The sequence below is a fragment of the Glycine max genome, chromosome 20 (assembly GCF_000004515.6).
Source record: "Glycine max cultivar Williams 82 chromosome 20, Glycine_max_v4.0, whole genome shotgun sequence".
Classification (NCBI taxonomy): domain Eukaryota; kingdom Viridiplantae; phylum Streptophyta; class Magnoliopsida; order Fabales; family Fabaceae; genus Glycine; species Glycine max.
The window spans coordinates 7,918,502-7,937,292 of record NC_038256.2 but is presented as its reverse complement, the minus strand read 5'-3'; the positions used below and the strand labels follow the sequence as shown (position 1 = coordinate 7,937,292).

Sequence of the window (18,791 nt, the reverse complement as noted above, 5' to 3'; positions counted from 1 at the left end):
TTGTCTTTCAATAAATTAAATCAACCTTTTGCATTCTCTTGGTTTGGAAGAACCTTGTCTAGAAAGGAAACCTTGATCTGCTGATCACCACCACCACCATTTGGTGAATCATTATTCAAGCTCGCATTGCCCGCAATACTCGTATTGAATTGATGAATCCTGGTTGTTGCTCCATTCTCTCTCTCTAGATTAATCTTTATCTGCTAGCCTGTTGTTTGAATATTATATTGATAGTAGATTATATTTATAGTAGATAAGAGTAAAATTGAAGAGCTTATATGATAACTTTACATATGTCTTATATTAGGATTATTAGTGGAATATATGTTATATATATATATATTATTTGCCTTGAGCTTATCAGACTTTTATATATATATATATATATTATTTGCCTTGAGCTTATCAGACTTTTAGAAGTGAAATAGAAAAGCATGCTCACGGTTGAATTATGTAGGCCATCATTGTGTGGTTCCAAACTGCAACATATTTTTATTTGGGATTAATCATATTTAAGATCTTAATCAAATTTTGTTCTAGATTTCTAATAAACTATTTTGTTATTTTGAGTCCATATTAAAATTTGTGGCAAAAAATAACGGCAGTTTCAAAACTGCCATGATATTAAATAGTATTTATTGGTTTCGTAATTGAACTGCCGCTATTAAAATTCATTTCCTGATTGGCGGCAGTTTATAACTGTGGCAATTTGCTTTTCAGCGGTTTTTATAACAACCACAATAAGACTTCTCGGTGCTTTAAACTGTGGTGGTTTTTGAACCAGCGTCAAATGCAAATAATGGTGGTTTGAATTGCCGCGATTAGCTTTAATAACCCTTAAGTTATGTGTAATTTCTATTATTTATTCTTTGACTTAAATTACCTTCATAATCATGATTCTAATGATATGTAACTTTTGATACATACATTTTGACATAGAATTTATGATTACCCTTTTGCTTTTAATTTCTTGCTGAAGTTGAACAATCTTCCAATTTGAGATTCTTTTACTAGAAGCTAATGCTTCACACATTTCTCCATGTTTTTTTTTTATTGTCTTGTCTCTTACAAGCACTTAAGGGAAACCATTAGTAACACAAGTTTAAAAGACTTATAATTTGCTTCGTAAAATTTTTTTGTCATTAAAACATTTTGATTTGAAAATTACATTTTTTTATTCTAACCATAGTTTAATTTTAAAACTGAGACAGACCAGTCAAACTGAGAATCGGTATTGTGATCCGAATTAACTCCACTTGACGTGACTAGTACTTCTATGCTTGAACCGGTATTAATTATTTTTTTTAAAATACAAAATTTAATAAAAACACGACAAAATATATGATACATCTAAGAATTAAACAAAGAACCTTAAAATTTATTTAGTAGATCAACTTATTATCAGATTATCATGATTAATTATTAAATTTATAATAAAATTAATATGTATACTTACGCTATTGGTTCAATCAATGATCCATCAATCCAGTGACATAAGATCTGATTTTTAAAACATTGGTTATAACTTTTTATTTAATATGTTTCACTTATAATTTTGTAATTTTCAATAATTTTTAATCGGTAATAAAAAAAATGTTGGAAAGAATAAGTAAAAAAGTGGATGGTGAAGGGAAGGGAGCGGGACAACACATTATTTTAAAAGGAGATTGAAATTAGGGAGGAATCCCTCAAGTGTAGATTCCAGAACTTTTTTTCAGGCCAAAAGATGAACTAAGGTGTTTCGGTACGTAACAATATGTGGATGAAGCTTGGATCATTGTCTATTTTGCTTCATTTCAGTTATCAGTGGCATATGGTGGATAGATATTATACTATTAATAAGGAAATATCTATTTTTGATGTATATAAATTTTAGATAATTTTATCTTTAATGCTTTTAAATTTTTATTATTCTCCTAATAACTATAAACTGTTCTCATGTTGTTAGTTATTTTTTTTAACTTTTAAATCGTTTTTCTTTTTATTTTTTATTTAATTTAAAATATGTAAAGAGGCACAGAAAGTCACTTTGCTTAGTTTTAATAAAGAGAATATCATTTAGATAATTTTACTTAACACAGATTTTGGTGTTATTATGCTTTTTAAGTAGTACTCGGGTTTGATTGAGTACCTTTTGCTCAAATTTTAATAATATTTTCTTTTCCTTAAAAAAATAGGATTTTAGGTGTAATTTAATATATCAAGTAAATTTATTTTTTTTGTGAAAAAACAATTATAAAATAAATCCTATCTAAATATATAGTAATATAATTGTATTAAGAAAACTCTAAATCATAATTTCTAAAAAGATTATGTTCTCTTTATTGGCATAAAAAAAATCCTTTTGGTATATAATAAAACAAGAAAAAATTGAAACATAACCTTAAATTTCAAAGTAAAATGAAAGTAAAAACTAAAACTCCCAAATTATGTATACATATTAAATAATGCATTATTCATATATAAAAAAATGACAACCATCTGTCAATCATCTCATATACCTCCTTAGGCTTACTCTCTTGCGCCACATGACCTGCACCCTGCAATGAAAATCACATTTTTTTTTTAAATTTATTCATGGTATAATTTGATGTAATTTATATTGGTGTATTTTTTTTCTATGTGTTCGCATATATATATATATATATATATATATATATATATATATATATATATATATATATATATATATATATATATATATATATATATATATATATATATATATATATATATATATATATATATATATATATATATATATATATATATATATTGTGATGATTCAAAATATTTACATTTTTTTATTATTTTTGCTTTTTTTTAATATGTATACCTACTGTGTAGACTTTAAGGAATTAACTCACACAAATTAAAGGTTATCAAAGTCAAATATTTCATAACTTTAACTAACTATTACAAAATATTGTTAACATATTGAGCTAATTAATTTTATATTTGATTTTATATATCACTACTACAATAATGTTATTTTACGACATCACACTTACAACGGTTGAATATCACACGTTGTAAAAATAATAGCGGTGGCATTATTGTAATTTTCTAAAAGTTGACAACAACGGTTATTGAAATAATCGCCTTTAATAAACAAGCAAGCTGATACAAAGACGGTCTTATTATAATGACCGTCTTTGAATAATTAAAAAAAACAAATTTCGCGTCCTTTCATATTTCACGAAAAAATTTCACGTCCGTTTTTCTTCTTTCTTCTCTCTTCTTCCCTTTACCCAATCCAATATTGAAAGCTCTCCACCTCCTCCAGCATCACCCTCCTCGCCTGCACCTTATGCGCCTTGCGAATGAACGCAAGCTCTTCCTGGTCCATGCTTGCCACGAGGCGGCCAATCGTGTAGCGGCATGAGGCGAAAAGGGAAAAAAGGAAGACCATTTAGATTACGGTTTTAACGTCGCCGCCGCCGTGAACGGGTCAAAGCTCACCGTTATGAAGTCTCCGACGGACCGTGAGATCAAGGTCTGCTATGAGCTGGGCCACGAGCTGGGCTGCGGCGAGTTCGGGATAACCTTCCTCTGTACGGACAAGGAGACGGGGGAGGAGCTGGCGTGCACGTAGTCATGAGAGGCTCCGGGATGTCGTTGTTGATCTCGAACTGCTTCGCGTAGAACTCTTCCTCGGTGAGTCCCATTTCCCCCCTTTTCTTCTTGCGGTAGTTAGGGTTTAGCATTTTGAACGCTTCGATGGCTTCTTCACAATAATTATTTTTGGTCCTTGAATTCTTGATATATGATAGAAAACAAAGATAAATGATTTACTTAATTACTTTGCTGAGGCAGATCACTTGATTTGGCTTCAGAGAATAAATATAATTCATGAACTTGCAAAGCTCTTGAAATTCATTCATGACCAAGAGAAGCAAAATATGGTGTTGAATATCAGTGCATCTCATATATGTACTACTCGACAAGGTTATTCTTGTTTTTCCTGTAATGTGAGGCTTGATTTGTGATGTTTTGTTTTTGCTTTTCTTTGTTTTTGATGTTTTATTTTTCTCTAAGGGAACGAGTTGAATGCGAAGCAGATTAAGGAATATAGGCAGAAGGTTGAATTGGAGCTATCGAACATCTGTAATGATGTTATGAGAGTGATTGATGAGCACCTTATCCCTTTGGCTGCAGCTGGTGAATCCACTGTGTTTTACTATAAGATGTGAGGATTTGTGTCTCATTCTCTGCCACATGTTTTGTTATGGTGTGATATATTTTTTATTTTTTATTTTGTGCAAGTGAATTAAGGGATGTTGAAATGTTCTGCTTGCAAGAAAGGAGATTATTATTGTTATCTTGCCGAATTTAAGTCAGGCAATGAGAAAAAGGAAGCTGTTGATCAGTCTATGAAAGCATATGAGGTGCATTTTATATTGTTTTAATGTTTTTGCATTATATATGATGCTTTCTATTCTATGGATGGTTGTTTACCGGGTTATTGCAAATATGTAGTGCCTATTAGCAATTAATCTAAGATTCTTTTGCTATTCATTTTGGTTTTGGTAGACAAAATAATCTCATGGTTTGTTGGTTATGTTAAGTTCATTTTTCTTTCAAACCTGTTGTAAAACTTCATATCATTGACAATACACAAATAATGGTTCTAATTGAGAAAATAATATATAATGTGTAAATGATTTCTACACTTTTACTAATTTTAGAATCCACCAGAAAGAGTGGGTTGCTTCATCCTGCACATAAATATCTTTAATTTTACGTATTCTTTCTTGTCAATGCACATTAAGTTTGCAATTTTCTATAACATCTATTGATACTACTGCCAATTATTCTTTCGAAGTGAGTTGTTTTGTTTCTTGAATTAGTCTTGGAATAGCTTTTACTCAAAAGGAGTTTTCTCTTTGGAATACTTTATCCTTTCATCCCCTACCTAACCCAAATATGTTTTGGTTATTGCAGTCTGCTACCACTGCAGCAGAGGTTGATTTACCTCCCACACATCCCATCCGATTTGGTCTAGCTTTAAATTTCTTAGTTTTCTATTATGAGATACTCCCCTGAAAGGTTTGTGGCTTTTAAAGCCTGACAAAACCCAAGTGCACAGCTTCTCCTTGCACTATTTATTTAGCTTCTCACTTTCTCTCTCTCTCTCTCTCTCAAATCAGTGGTTGCTCACAAACTACTAAAGACCCATCAAAGAAGAAAGGTAAAGACCCATTAAAAGTTGGCAATTTTTTTTCTCAACCCAAATTTCTCATGTTTGTTGTTAATTAATTTTAATTTTTTGGTTGGGGGTGGTATGGGAAATGGGAATGGAGTAGAAGTCCGTGAATGGAGGGTGTGTGGGACCTGCGGGTAATCCTAGGAGAGAGAAGACCTCAACATCACCATGTAATCTTTTTTTGTGCTTCCCTCTTGCTTATTTCATTTTTCTTTTCAAAACATTGAAGGATTTGAATTGTGGAGATCCCACATGATTGTATCACGAAAATTGTGCCTCACTGTGCACTACTCTATGCCCCATGTGCACTAGTCTTGATGACTTTGTCCAATATGCATTGGTCTCACCTTTCAATTTAAATAATTTGGGTCTGCTATATTATTGCTTTGAAGTTTCCATGCTTTGCTTGTCATAAATTTTCTCTCACATTGATGATTACTACAACTATTTGGCAAATATATATTTGGCATTTATGATTTATTTTTAATGTTTTGACAATTAACAAATTTTGTCTATAATTCATAATCTTAGTTTTTAAATCTTTTCCAATGCACACTTGCATGAATTCAGTCAGTGGTTGATTTTATGATTCTGTTTTATTGTATTGAAAATAATGACATTCTCTTTATGGTCATATATTCTGCTTTATGCAAATTGAGCTTTTTATTTATTTATTTCAGTTGAACAAGGCTGTTAGTGGACCAAGAAGCCCAGGAGTTATTGGTGAACGGGGATCAAGAGAAAGTGAGTAAGTAATTGTTTCAGCTAATTGATGTTGCTTATATGATTTATCACTTTTACTTGTACCTTAAAATTAATTAGATCTGGAAAAAAAATATTAATTTCACGTACCATCGTGAAAGAGTGACATACATAATTTTTAATTAATTAATTTTAAAAAATAAAGCTCAAATAGTTACAGTCAGAAAATTAACTTTATATTCTAATATAAAAGCGCGTTTAACATATGAATATTAAAAGAATTTCATTTCAATTGGAAGTTTTATTTCAACTATATTAATTTGAGGCAATATATATATTAACATGTAATTTGTAATTTAAGTCTGTATAAAACTTGATAAACGAAATGAACGTAATAGCTAAGTATTATAATATAATGACTATTGACTAGATTAAAAGTAGTTCTCAAAACTAATTGATAATATAATTATGTAATTAATTTACATGTGCTTTATTGATTCCAACTTTTTGGCTTATTTGGTTTATTTACATGTGCTTTAAAAGTAGTTCTTAATTTACAATGGTCAATTTGGTAACAAATATGTCTAAATATTGATTCCAGCTAGAAAATAAACCACAAATTCATATTTAATCACATGTTATCAATATTTGAAGTCAACAATATCTAGGAAACGTTATAATTATTATATTCATTTATAATTTATTTATTTATTAAATAATGATGCTTCTAATAGCGTATAACATTTTGAAGGAAACTTAAATTTCAGTTTTCTATTATGTTTGATTATGCATCCTGTAGATAGAATTTTTTAACAAATAATTACATTTAATTATAAATTTTGGTTGGAAGATTGGAACACCAAGTCTAGACTATCAGGCATAATCTTAATCATCTTTGTTCACATATAATATAACAGGTATTTATATATTCTTTCACTATGTTTCAATCTTTTAATTCTTCATGTTATAATGGATCTTTTATTCTTTATTTATAATAATGGATTTATCCAAATAGTTACTTGATTTGTATTTGTTTATGTTTTTAAATGTGTTGAGCGGGAGTGCTTGCTTGGAGTCGTTCACAATTACTGAGTTGATGATTGTAAATGTTATCAACTTTATTGTTTTTGGGGTATATTTTAAACTATGTTGTTCATGAGTTTGTTATTTTTACTTTCATATGTTTGAAGTTACTCTTATCATATATGCAATTGTGAATTGGTATTGTCTGTTGTCTGCTATAGTTTGAATTCAAAGCTGGAGGAGAAAACTATAACCAAACATTAAATTTTAATCACAGAAGTTCTTGTAATTTAGTGTGCTAGGTTCAACTTATTTTGGAGAAATAACTACATATTTTTACTGGTTTTCTAAATATTTTTTGAAAATTAAATGATTCTAAGACGGTTATTAGCTAATGACCGTCTTAGAATGTCCACTTTCTAAGACGGTTGTTAACTAATGACTATCTTAGAAAGTGGATTTTCTAAGACGGTTATTAGACGACCGTCTTAAAAAATGAACATTCTAAGACGGTTGTTAGCTAATGACTGTCTTAGAATGTCCACTTTCTAAGACGGCCGTTAATTAATGACCGTCTTAGAAAATTACACTTTTCTACAACGGTTCCTTTATAACCGTCGTAAAAAGTTAAACTTTTTTACGACATTGAATACAAAGACAGTTTGTAAACCGTCGTTGAATGGGTCTTTTAACCGTCGTAAAAGACATTTTTTGTAGTAGTAGTGTTTTTGACAAACAAATTATATATAGTGTGGATATATAATGAAACTCATTAAGAAAATTATGCATCACGAAGAGACTAATATTCTAGAGAAAGTGTGCAATTAAGTTTTTCCAGTGATTATTAGTCCAATTCTAAATTTAACAATATCTTTTTATGTTTTCATCTACAATGTTTCCATGATTACGAATGCAACATTTATACCAATAAATTATTGGATGAGGTCAAATTGGAATAGTTTGCATAATTATTTAATAAGTTTTTTTAAGGTTTAATTATCTATTTAATTCTTATAATTTTTAAATTTATTCATTTTAGTCCCAATAGTTTATAAGTGGATTTTTAGTCTTATATTTTAATTTCCAAAAGGTCTCTACCATTAAAACTTTTAACTAACTATTAGTAAAAAGCTGGATTCGAGGCCAGCACCTCCAGAATGCAAGGAAGAAAAGAGAACAAGGCACAGAAGGAAAGGAAGCTTATATTTTTGTTCATATCTCATCATTTTACAATTGCTTTATTTATACTAGTTCCCTAATAACAAAATTTGTCCTTTTGTGCTCAGGGAATATTTTCTAAATCATTGGCTAATTCCATTTATGGTTATGTTGTCCCCTGTAGTACCAACAGCCAACAATCTGCAATTGTGCATTTTATTTGCGCCATCCAGGTCAGCTTCCTTGTTTCATGCTCTTTGTCTCCTGCTGCTGTATGCTTCCTTATCACTCTCTGCCCCATCAAAAACACCTTGCCCTCAAGGTGTTGGGGCTTCAAACCATGGTTTCAAAATTTGATCCAGGATCCCAAATTAAAATGGGTGAAGGAATGAGTGAATGGAGGTTGGTGTTGTGGAAGCAGAGCCATTTTGCAGCGTAAAAGTTGAGGAAGAAGGAGTGGTCGAGCTCCTCGCAGCGGCTAAAGTGCTCGTTGCGGACTCGAGGAATGGTGATCATGTGGTGGTCGGAGGACACGTGGAGGTTGCTGTTAGCAAGGAGGGAAACAACCATAATGGAAACTGGACCCGTCAAGGTTATGGGCCACGACAAGGTTGTGGGCTGCGACTGTATGGGTTCGAACGGCGGAGGTGGCGGCGGAGGCAACCTGGCTAGCAGAGGCGGCATGGTTGTGGGTGCGGTAAGCATGGGTGATGGAGTCATCTCGAGTGACAGAGGCAACGACGGAGGCGGTGACGAAGGCAACGGCGGAAGTGGCGGCGGGGTCAGCATGGGTGTGTGTGCGAGGAGTGCCTTCGCAAAGGAAGAAGATGGAGTGATAGTGGAAGAGGAAGGTGGCGAAAAGGGGTGGGCTGGTGAGTGTTGTGGTCTAGCATGGTCGGAGTAAAGGGACAGGCAGCCATGGAAGGTGGGGATGGCGAAAAAAGAAGAAGGTGAGTGGCTGGGTGGTGCCGATTTCGGCAGATGATGAATGAGCGCATCGATTTTGTGAGTGAGTTGTTGAATAGTGTGAGTGAGATATAGTTTTTGAGTGGTGAGCTTGGTAAGAGCATCCTCCAGCCGATCAGAAGTAGTTGTGGATCTCGTGGCCATGGGAGGGTGCAACGAGAGCACCAAAATGTTAGCAGAAAATTGGATTCGAGGCCAGCACCTCCAGAATGCAAGGAAGAAAAATGAAGAAGGCACAGAAGGAAATGAAGCTTATATTTTTGTTCATATCTCATCATTTTACAATTTCTTTATTTATACTAGTTCCCTAATAATAGAATTTGTCCTTTCGTGCTCAGGGAATATTTTCTAAATCATTGGCTAATTCCATTTATGGTTATGCTGTCCCTTGTAATACCATCAGCCAACAATATGCAATTTTGCATTTCATTTGCGCCATCTAGGTTAGCTTCCTTGTTTCATGCTCTTTGTCTCCTGCTGCTATATGCTTCCCTATCACTAACGGAGTTAAAAAAATTTAACGGCAGAGACTTTATGAAAATTAAAATATAAACTTCATGGATTAAAAAATTCACTTATTAATTATAAGGATTAAAAGAGATAAATTTGGAAACTACAAGGCTAAATGGGTAACTAAATCTTTTTTAGAATGTATGTTAATTAACTTTTACTTTACATAATGTAAGTATTAGTTTTTTCAGTCCACATATTTGTGTTTTGAGATTAATACTCATACACTCACAATGTAAAACAATTTTATATCGTCATTCAATCAGAAATCACTGTTTGAATTACTTTAAGATAATTATTTTAAAAGTCAACAAATTTATCATACATAATGGGTTGTGATAAGATGACTATATAAAACTTTTTATATTGTCAGTGTATAATCATCTTTCTGATAGAATGATTGTGTAAAATTATTTATACTATCATTATATATATATGACTATATAAAATCGTATTATTATCTTAATTGGAATGCTATCTATTTATTATTTTTGAATCATATACTACTTTAAATTGTGTAAATTTAATCCATATATTAGCGTTTAACAATATTGAGGAAGCTAAACAATCGGAAAAAAAAATCTTTCAAAATTTCTGTATAATTTTGATAATAGTTGGAATTGTATAAATTTCACTTATACTAGTATTTGGAAATTTAGGGAAGTTGGAAAAGCATGAAAACTCATGTCTAAAAATTTGTACAATTTATTTTAATATATATATATATATATATATATATATATATATATATATATATATATATAAACTATCTCTTGAGCTCATGTCGTTCAAATGGGTCATAGAGATCAGTGGGTGTGACCTATTGACAAGTCGGGCTTAGACTTGGTAAGCACATCCTACAGTGTAATCCATGATTTGAGGAAGGCTCTCATAATGATGTGTTCTTAGAAAATGTGTGGAAATTGGAGGTCCCTCCTAAGGTTTAGTTTTCGCTATAGAGAGTCTTTCTTGATAAGATGTCATGTCGTGATAATCTAATTATAAGAAGGAATGTGGTGTTACAATCTCATTGATGTGTTTTTTTTTTTCTTGATGATATGGAAAATTTGGACCACTTGTTTGTGTACTATATGGAAACTATGTCCATTAGTAATACTCTATTGTGTCTCCAAGGTCATTTAGAGATCATTTCCTACATGTTCAAACTTGTTTGAAGTACAAAGCTAAGATATCTAGATGATCAATCATGTGAAGTGTTGTAGTATGGTGCACATGGAATACTAGAAATATAATCGGTTTTGGGTGGAAAAATGTATGGAATCGGTCGATAGATACAATAATATGTGAATTAGTATAGGGGACATGAACTCCTCTTGGTTATAGAGATGCTATATCGGGTGGATGATAGAGAAGGATTCAATTATAAGCATTTGGGAAGTTTTCTTCTTACATGGCTTCTCATCATTAAGGCTAAGGCATTTGGGGGATAGGATGATGCTGCTATCTAGGAATGAAGAGCATAATCTAGAGGAAATAATAGAGAACAAAAGCTGGTTGGAGAGATGGTTTGCCTTGTTTTCACCATGGCAACCTCAAATGGTTTTGGGGCATAGATTGGTTTGGATAAGGGTATGTGGCATTCCTCGATCTAAACTTGTGGAATAAGGATGCCTTTTAAAACTAGTGAGTCTTATGGGGAGCCTAGTGGTAGTAGCAGATGAAATGAGCAACATGGAAAGGTTGAATCAAGCAAGAGTCCTTACTAGAACGTCAACACAAACACCTATAGCTTTCTTCCAAAAGTACGAGGTGGGTGTGATGATGTTTGGGGTGTGGCTGGTGGAAGATTCAACGAATAAGGGGAGAAGGTGTGAGTGCCAAAGAGATTGGTCATGAAAGGGAAACCAATCAACAGTTGAATTCGTGGAGGGCGGTTGGGTGGGATTGGAGAGGTAAGAGTTTTCCGAGGAAGAAGGGAGTGAAGACAGAGAAAGGTCATGGGTGGAGGAGCATGATTTGATGCTTAATGCATCGAACCGGATACTTACTTTGGTCAACAACCAACTTACCTGAAAAACAAAGGCCACAGAGGAACCTAGTAGAGCCTCATAGTCCAAAAGCTACCTCTTTTTTTTACGATTATAAGGATATAAGGTGTAACAAAGTTGAGGGAGAGGACAAAGGGAAGAAAGTAACAAGGGTCAAAAATGACATCACCGAAGCAGTTATAATATGTGATATGGTGGATCAAATAAGGGTTAAATGTCGAGGCAATAAGCAAGATGCTATGAACCAAGTCATTAACATGGAGACAAGGAACAAAGAGGAAGATATAAGAGAGAAAAAAGGAAAGGAAGTAAAGGGTACATGCAATTGTCCATGAAGGTCATGGGAGCAAGGTGAAGTGGAAGGCGATTAAGAATCTAATTGCAAGAGAGGATCCAATATTTGTTTGCTTACAAGAAACAAACATAGAAAATGTAAATAAAAAGTTGTGTAGGGCTTTGTGGGGTGATGACCTTGTGGAGTGGAAACAAGTATTGACTGTGAATTCTTCTGGAGGATTATTGTGTTTATGGGAGCAAGGAACATTCCAAGTGATCTCTTGGGAAGGAGAGCTTGGTTTTCTCTTCATCCAAGTAGGTGGGTTGAGTGGGACGAAATCATTAAAATTGTGAATGTGTATTCACCATGCGTGTTAATTGACAAAAGGACTTTGTGGGAAGAACTGAATTTGCTCAAAGGGAGGGTGAGTGATGGATTATGGTGTGTCATTGGTAATTTTAATTCCATAAGATCCCAAGACAAGAGGTTGGGAAGACATGCATCACAACATTGGAATAAGGAAATCCATGAGTTCAACAACTTCATCGACAATATGGGATTGTTTGAAATACCATGGATAAGGAGGAAGTTTACTTGGGTGAGAGTGATGAGTAGGAGTATGAGTACAAGATTGGATAGGGCTTTGGTCTCCATGGACTGACTACACACTTGGCCAAACTCAACCCAATTGGGGATTGATGGATCCATTTCCGACCATTGCTCGATCATTGTGCAACAAAAAGTCATTGATTGGGGGCCTATACCTTTTAAAGCCTTCAATTTTATGTTAAAGGAGCTAAGGTTGGTTGATTTTGTAAAGAAGGCTTATGAATGATACAATATCCAAGGGTGGGGGGCTTTTGTTGTCAAGGAGAAACTAAAACATTTGAAGAAGGATATCAAGAAATGGAGTGTGGAGAAGTTTGGGAGTCAACAAGCACTTATTGAATCCTTGGTGTCTAATATAAACAACATGAACTCAAAGGAGGAACTAGGGGGCATTTCTTTGGAGGAAGCAAGTGAAAGAGAAACAATGTTAAAATACTTTTGGAAAATGTTTAAAGATTTATGAATATATTCTTTACCAAAATTCGAGAGTGAAGTGGATAAGGGAAAGGGATGAAAACACAAAGTTCTTCCATACCATCATCAATTGGAAGAGAAGGAAGAAAAACATCAAGAGGTTGTAAGTGGGGGGAATTGGTGTGAGGGTCCTTTGTTGGTAAAAAAATAAATTAAGGGGTACTTTCAAAAAATAAATTATTTGATGAAGGTGAGATGGATTTCTTGTTGGAAGAGGGGAGGTTCAACTCTATTTCGAAGGAGGAAAATATTATGCTTGTGGGGGTATTTACCAAAGAGGAGGTCAAAGCGGTAGTTTGGAATTATGATGGTAACAAGAGCCTTGAGCCAGATGGGCTAAGCTTCAATTTCATTAAAGCTTGTTGGGATGTGATCAAAGGGGATATCTTGAGCGCTGTTAATGAATTCCATGGATACAGACAGTTAGTGGTTACCTAAAGGATCTAATGATTCATTCTTGACTCTTATCACAAAGAAAGAGAATCCACAAGGCCAAGGGGAATATAGACCCATTTCCCTTAATTGACGCCTATATAAGATTATTGCAAATATCTTGGCTAAGAGAATTAGCAAAGTCGTGTGTAGCATTATAGACACTAGACAATCGACTTTCATGGGGAGTAAGAATATATTGGGTGGGCTGTTGATAGCCAACAAGGTTGTACATGAAGCAAAGTCTAAGAAGAAGCCATGTTTTGTCTTTAAAGCCAATTTTGAGAAAGCATATGACTCCGTGAGGTGGGGTTTCTTAGCATACATCCTTTTTCAGAATGGCCTTTGTGCTATGTGCATACAATGGATATGGGATTGTTTACAATCCTCCTCAATCTCTGTTCTTGTCAATGAAAGCCTAGTGGAGGAAGTTTTTCCCGAAAAAGGCCTCCGGCTAGGTGATCCCTTAACTCCTTTCTAATTTTTGGATGTTGCAGAGGGTTTGTGTGGCTTGGTGAGGGAGGCAGAGGCTAAAGGTTTACTTTTGGAGGTCCCAATTGGTAAAGGAAATTTGCGAATTTCTTTACTTGAATTTACGGATGATACAATTTTCTTCACTAGAAAATCGATGATAGACATCATCACTTTGAAGACAATCTTAGGGTGTTTTGAAATGGCTTCAGGCTTAAAAGTAATTTCTTCAAGAGTAGCCTTTTGGGAATTCATGTGGAGCACATGAAGTCATCACCAATGCAAGAGTTTTGAATTCTAAAGGAATGTGCCTCCCTTGTACCTACTTGGGTCTTCTAGTTGGTGCAAATGCTAGGAGACTATCTACATGGCAACCGATTATTGACAAGCTAACCAAGAAGTTAGCTAATTGGAGGAGGAAGCACTTGTCTTTTAGAGGGACAACTAGCTTAATCAAATATTATCCTCTATCCCCTTGTACTATATCTCTTTCTTTAGAATTCCTAGGAAGGTCATTTCAATATTAAATAGAATTCAAAGATTTTTTTTTGTGGGGGGCTAACCAAAGGGAAGGGAGGGGGGGAGGGGGAGAGGGAGGTAGCTTGGATTAAATGGGATGTTGTGTGTTCACCCATACAAAATGGGGGGCTATGGATAAATACACATGGTTGGTTTCAAAGGGGGTGATGAGAGTTTTGGGTGATGGGAGGGGTGTGAGTTTTAGGTATGGGAAATTGGTGGGAGAGGAAACATTGGCTACCAAGTTCCCGAGATTGTTCTCAAATTCACTACAAAAAATCAATAAGTTGGCCGAAATGGCTGCATGGACGGGTGACCAATGGTCTTTGGCCTTTACATGGCGCAGATCATGATTTATGTGGGAAGCTAATCTCAATCAACAATTCAGGCGTCACCTACAATGGATCCTACCATCTAAAACTAAAAGTGATGAATGGGGATGGGGTCAAGGACAAACAAATGATTATGTTGTTAGGGAGGTGTATGAGAATATGCATGTTGAGATTGATTTTGTTAAAGGAAAATTCTATATACAAATGTGGAAAGTAAAGGTTACATCAAAGGTTAGGTTAGGGGCTTCGTGTGGAGACTACACTACAATAGGATCCAAACAAAGGCCAATCTGCACAAACAAAACATTTTTCCAGGTGGTAGTGACACAAATTGCATCCTTTGCAACTCGACAATAGAGACACAGAACAACACTTATTCTTCACTTGTCAGTTTGCGCATGAACTTTGGTGTCGCTACTATTGCTGCAAGATGTGCAAAGCCATTTCTAGCAACACGTGGGAAATATTGATATGGGCTATTTGGAGGCACCAAAATGACATTTTTTCTATGAGGGAAGAAAAGATATTGAAACTGTGTTTGATGAATGTAGATACAAAGCATGGTGGTCTCTTTACGTCTAGACAGTGGACGTGGGAGGATGTTTGGGATAGCTTTAGTGGTCATGAATGTGCATGGGTCTGTTGTGGATGACCTATACTGGTATGGGTGACACACATAAATGCTACAATAAGATGAAGGATGTATGTTTGTATTTTGTTTTATCCGTATCTGGCTTGTAGAAACCCATCGGGGTCTCTCTTTATCCCTTTAACTTCCAATAAAACGTTTGCAGAGTAGTTGGCACTACTGGTGACTCTACTTTGTGTCTTCGTTAATATATTAATCCTTTGGTTGTTCCAAAAAAAAAAAACTCGGTGTCTTTAGTAATGGAGCCTTCTATAAGGATAATTCAATGCAGAAACTAATTTACACTACATGGTCTTGGCTATTTGGTTTGTTGTAAGATTTCAGTTTCTCTTTTACACAGTGATGCATGAACCCTGGTGCTTATATCACTGGGTACTCTAATCTGTGTGGAACAGAGATGTAGGGATGTTGTGTTGGGGTGCGTGAAGATAATGTGGATAGGATGTTGGTTCATTGTACCCCTTCACAAGCATAATTTATGGTTTGTAATATGTGCATGGGGTATCAACGCTTTTTGTTGGGATTGGTTATTGGGCATTTAATGCTCAATTCATTTAATGTCCAGTAACCAATTGGTGGGTTTAAAATCAATTGACTCTCTAATTCTACGCACGGTTGGGTATGACTTGTACCTAATCCTATTAATATATGCTATTTTATTCTCATGTTTAAGATTATTGCAAGCAAATTAAGAAATATTTAATAAAATTGAAATTATTATACTTAGATTAAAATGCTCTCATTTAATATCTTGATGTTTGATACTTACACAATTTATAATGGGCATTAAATAAGGGTATATTTGAAAAAATATATATTAATTAGACTTTTAATTCTAAAACATCTAATGTTTTGGGAAAAAATAAAAAGTTAAAACATCAAAAGAAATGAGGAGGTAGTGTGTGATTCTCTCTCATTTGTCTCTTTAATATGCTTATATATCATATATATATATGATTTGCTGATAAAAAAAAACTATCAATTAATGTACTTTGTGTCTGTAATTTTATCAATATTGTTTACAATTATAATTATAATATATAAAATATTATATATTTGATTAGGGTTAGTTTAATTTGATTTTTGCAATATGTATAGTACAATTGTCATATGCATATTCATTTGCAAAAGAAACAAATGATATTAGAAAAGGACTTCTATAAAAAAAGTGCATACCAATATTATAGGCAAAATGCCGTTTTGTTAGCGCTTTTAAGTTTGTAAATAATTAAAGAAAAAACATTTCTCCCTGTCTTCAGTTTTTGAATAGTTGAGAAAATAGCATTTTGTCAGCAATTCAATAAGGAACTTTATATGTAATTTAAATTGTTTTGCAATTATTAATTGTTGATATTATAACATCATTTAATTTATGTCAACATTTTATTTAGAATCTATTTGGAATGAGTGAAAGTAGAAAGAAAGAACATTGACAAAAAAAAATGCATATATAATGTCTTTTTCTTTGTTTGGTGGAAGAGAAAAATTAAAAAAAAATTGACTTCAAGAAACAAAAATTTAAAATTTTCTTTCCTTTAACTTTCATTCTGATTTAAATTTCATTTTTTTCTTCCGTCATTTTCTTTTTTCTCTATCAAACATAGGATTAAACTATTAGCAAAACAATATTGTAAAACAACTTAAAAATTTCTCTCTTTTGGTGTAGTATAATTTTTAACAGCACATCTTTAAAAAAACGTTGTAAGGTTCATTCATGATTTTATTGAAGAAATCACGATAGTTTATTGAAACACTTATCAATAGTTATAAACACATCTTATAAAAAAACTACCACATTACCACAAAACACAAATCTCTTCCTCTAATTCCAAAACCCAACCACAATAAGCTTGTCGATGGGTAGGCTTCACCACGTCACCGTTCTCCCTTAACCTCACCCACCCCTCCACCTTCCATTTATCTAGATCTCCTACCTCCATTGTTGCCGACTCATAGAATTCCAACATTCCTTATTGTCCGTACAATTTCTTAAATCAAAAAGGTTTTCAAAAAAGTAAATGTTTTTATATCATAATTTCTTTTCGCATCCCTTTTTTAAGCACTCCCCACTTTTTGTTTGTCAAATTTTATTTCAATCATGTCCTTGTACACATGATTATTTCGAAACTATTTTACATACTATTGGAAATGAATTTTTGGAAGGGTTACACATTCCCAAAAATTAAATTTTAGAAGTGTTAATTTTTTTTATCATTTTCGAAAACTAAATTCTGGAAGTGATAACCTTAGTCACCTCCCACACACTATGGGATCCTTCTCTTTTCATCTTTTTATGTTCCACGTAAGGTGGATAACAAGATGCCTTTGACGTTAGATTTGCACACCTTGAAAAATAAAAAATGGCATAAATTCTTTGTTTCCTCACCCCTTCACTCTCATCATGGTTTGTGTTAACAAACCAACCAGAATGAAATAACAGAAATGAGTAGGTTTCCAAAGAAAGTGGGAAGATATGTAATTTTTTTTTTTGGAAGGGTAGAAGATACTCCAACTTGTCGATTTTATTTTGTAAACAATATTGGCAAAATTACAGATACAATATTATTTTTGGAAGGTTACCTTATTGAACTTGCTTAAACTCGCATGCATAAATTTATAAGATAATTATCCATATTATTTTGACACCCAATGTGTAAAAGTTATGGCTTTCTATTCATGAAGTGTCGTGCTTGTTTATTTTGGAGTTTCTATTCATGTAGTGTTGTGTTTCATTGTCACTATGCTTGACAGCATCCACAATTTCTTGTTGCCTGGTCATTGTGTTGGAATTTTTCAAAAAATAATCATTTGAAATAATATGGATAGTTATCTGAAATAGGCACATAAGTTGAGAAGGCAGAGTGAGTAGAGAGGTAAAGATCAAATGGACTCGTTGCTTAAGTGAGGCTTTTGGCTGAGTAAATGGTAGTTCTAGTAGAAAGGCACGTGGATCCCCAATAGGCCCTGGCTTAAGCAAGGCTTTCAGCTTAAGCGAGAAGAAGTACTACCTTAAGAAAGCGATGACCTAGTGTATATATATATATATATATATATCATTTGTTGGATTTTCACATGATTTAAAAATCAATGTTCTATTTTATCAAAGTTGGATTTGTTCTTAATATTATATGATTCACCCGAAGTGAGGATCTTGATGTTGTATCAATTCATGGTGATAATTTTTTGTTATGCTTGTAGAACTATTGGATGGATTCTTAAGTGTGATGAATATAAGAATAATGAACTCTTATGGTGAATTTATATCATGGTAAATACTTCCATTGATGTATGTTGATTTATTATGAGTTGCAATGATATGTCTGTCATACATACATATTGCATAGTTGTCATTACATATGACTAGTCACCTAAATTGGGATTACATGGTGGGGTCTTAACCTAGTGTTGGAGAGTTGTAGCTCTAGTCACTATTGACGTGCCTAAACATGATAGA

General features: G+C 33.4%; 1 protein-coding gene across 2 annotated transcripts in view; it reads right to left on the bottom strand.

The window, feature by feature from the left end:
* Nucleotides 1-2,298: 2,298 nt before the first annotated feature.
* Nucleotides 2,299-18,791, bottom strand: part of LOC100791997 (serine carboxypeptidase-like 17) — a 38,870-nt gene continuing 22,377 nt past the window's right edge. For both annotated transcript variants that reach the window (XR_005890205.1, XR_420172.4), the window contains exon 13: nucleotides 2,299-2,540. The gene's annotated coding sequence lies outside the window, so the exon portion shown is untranslated. The remainder of the gene's footprint in view (nucleotides 2,541-18,791) is intronic.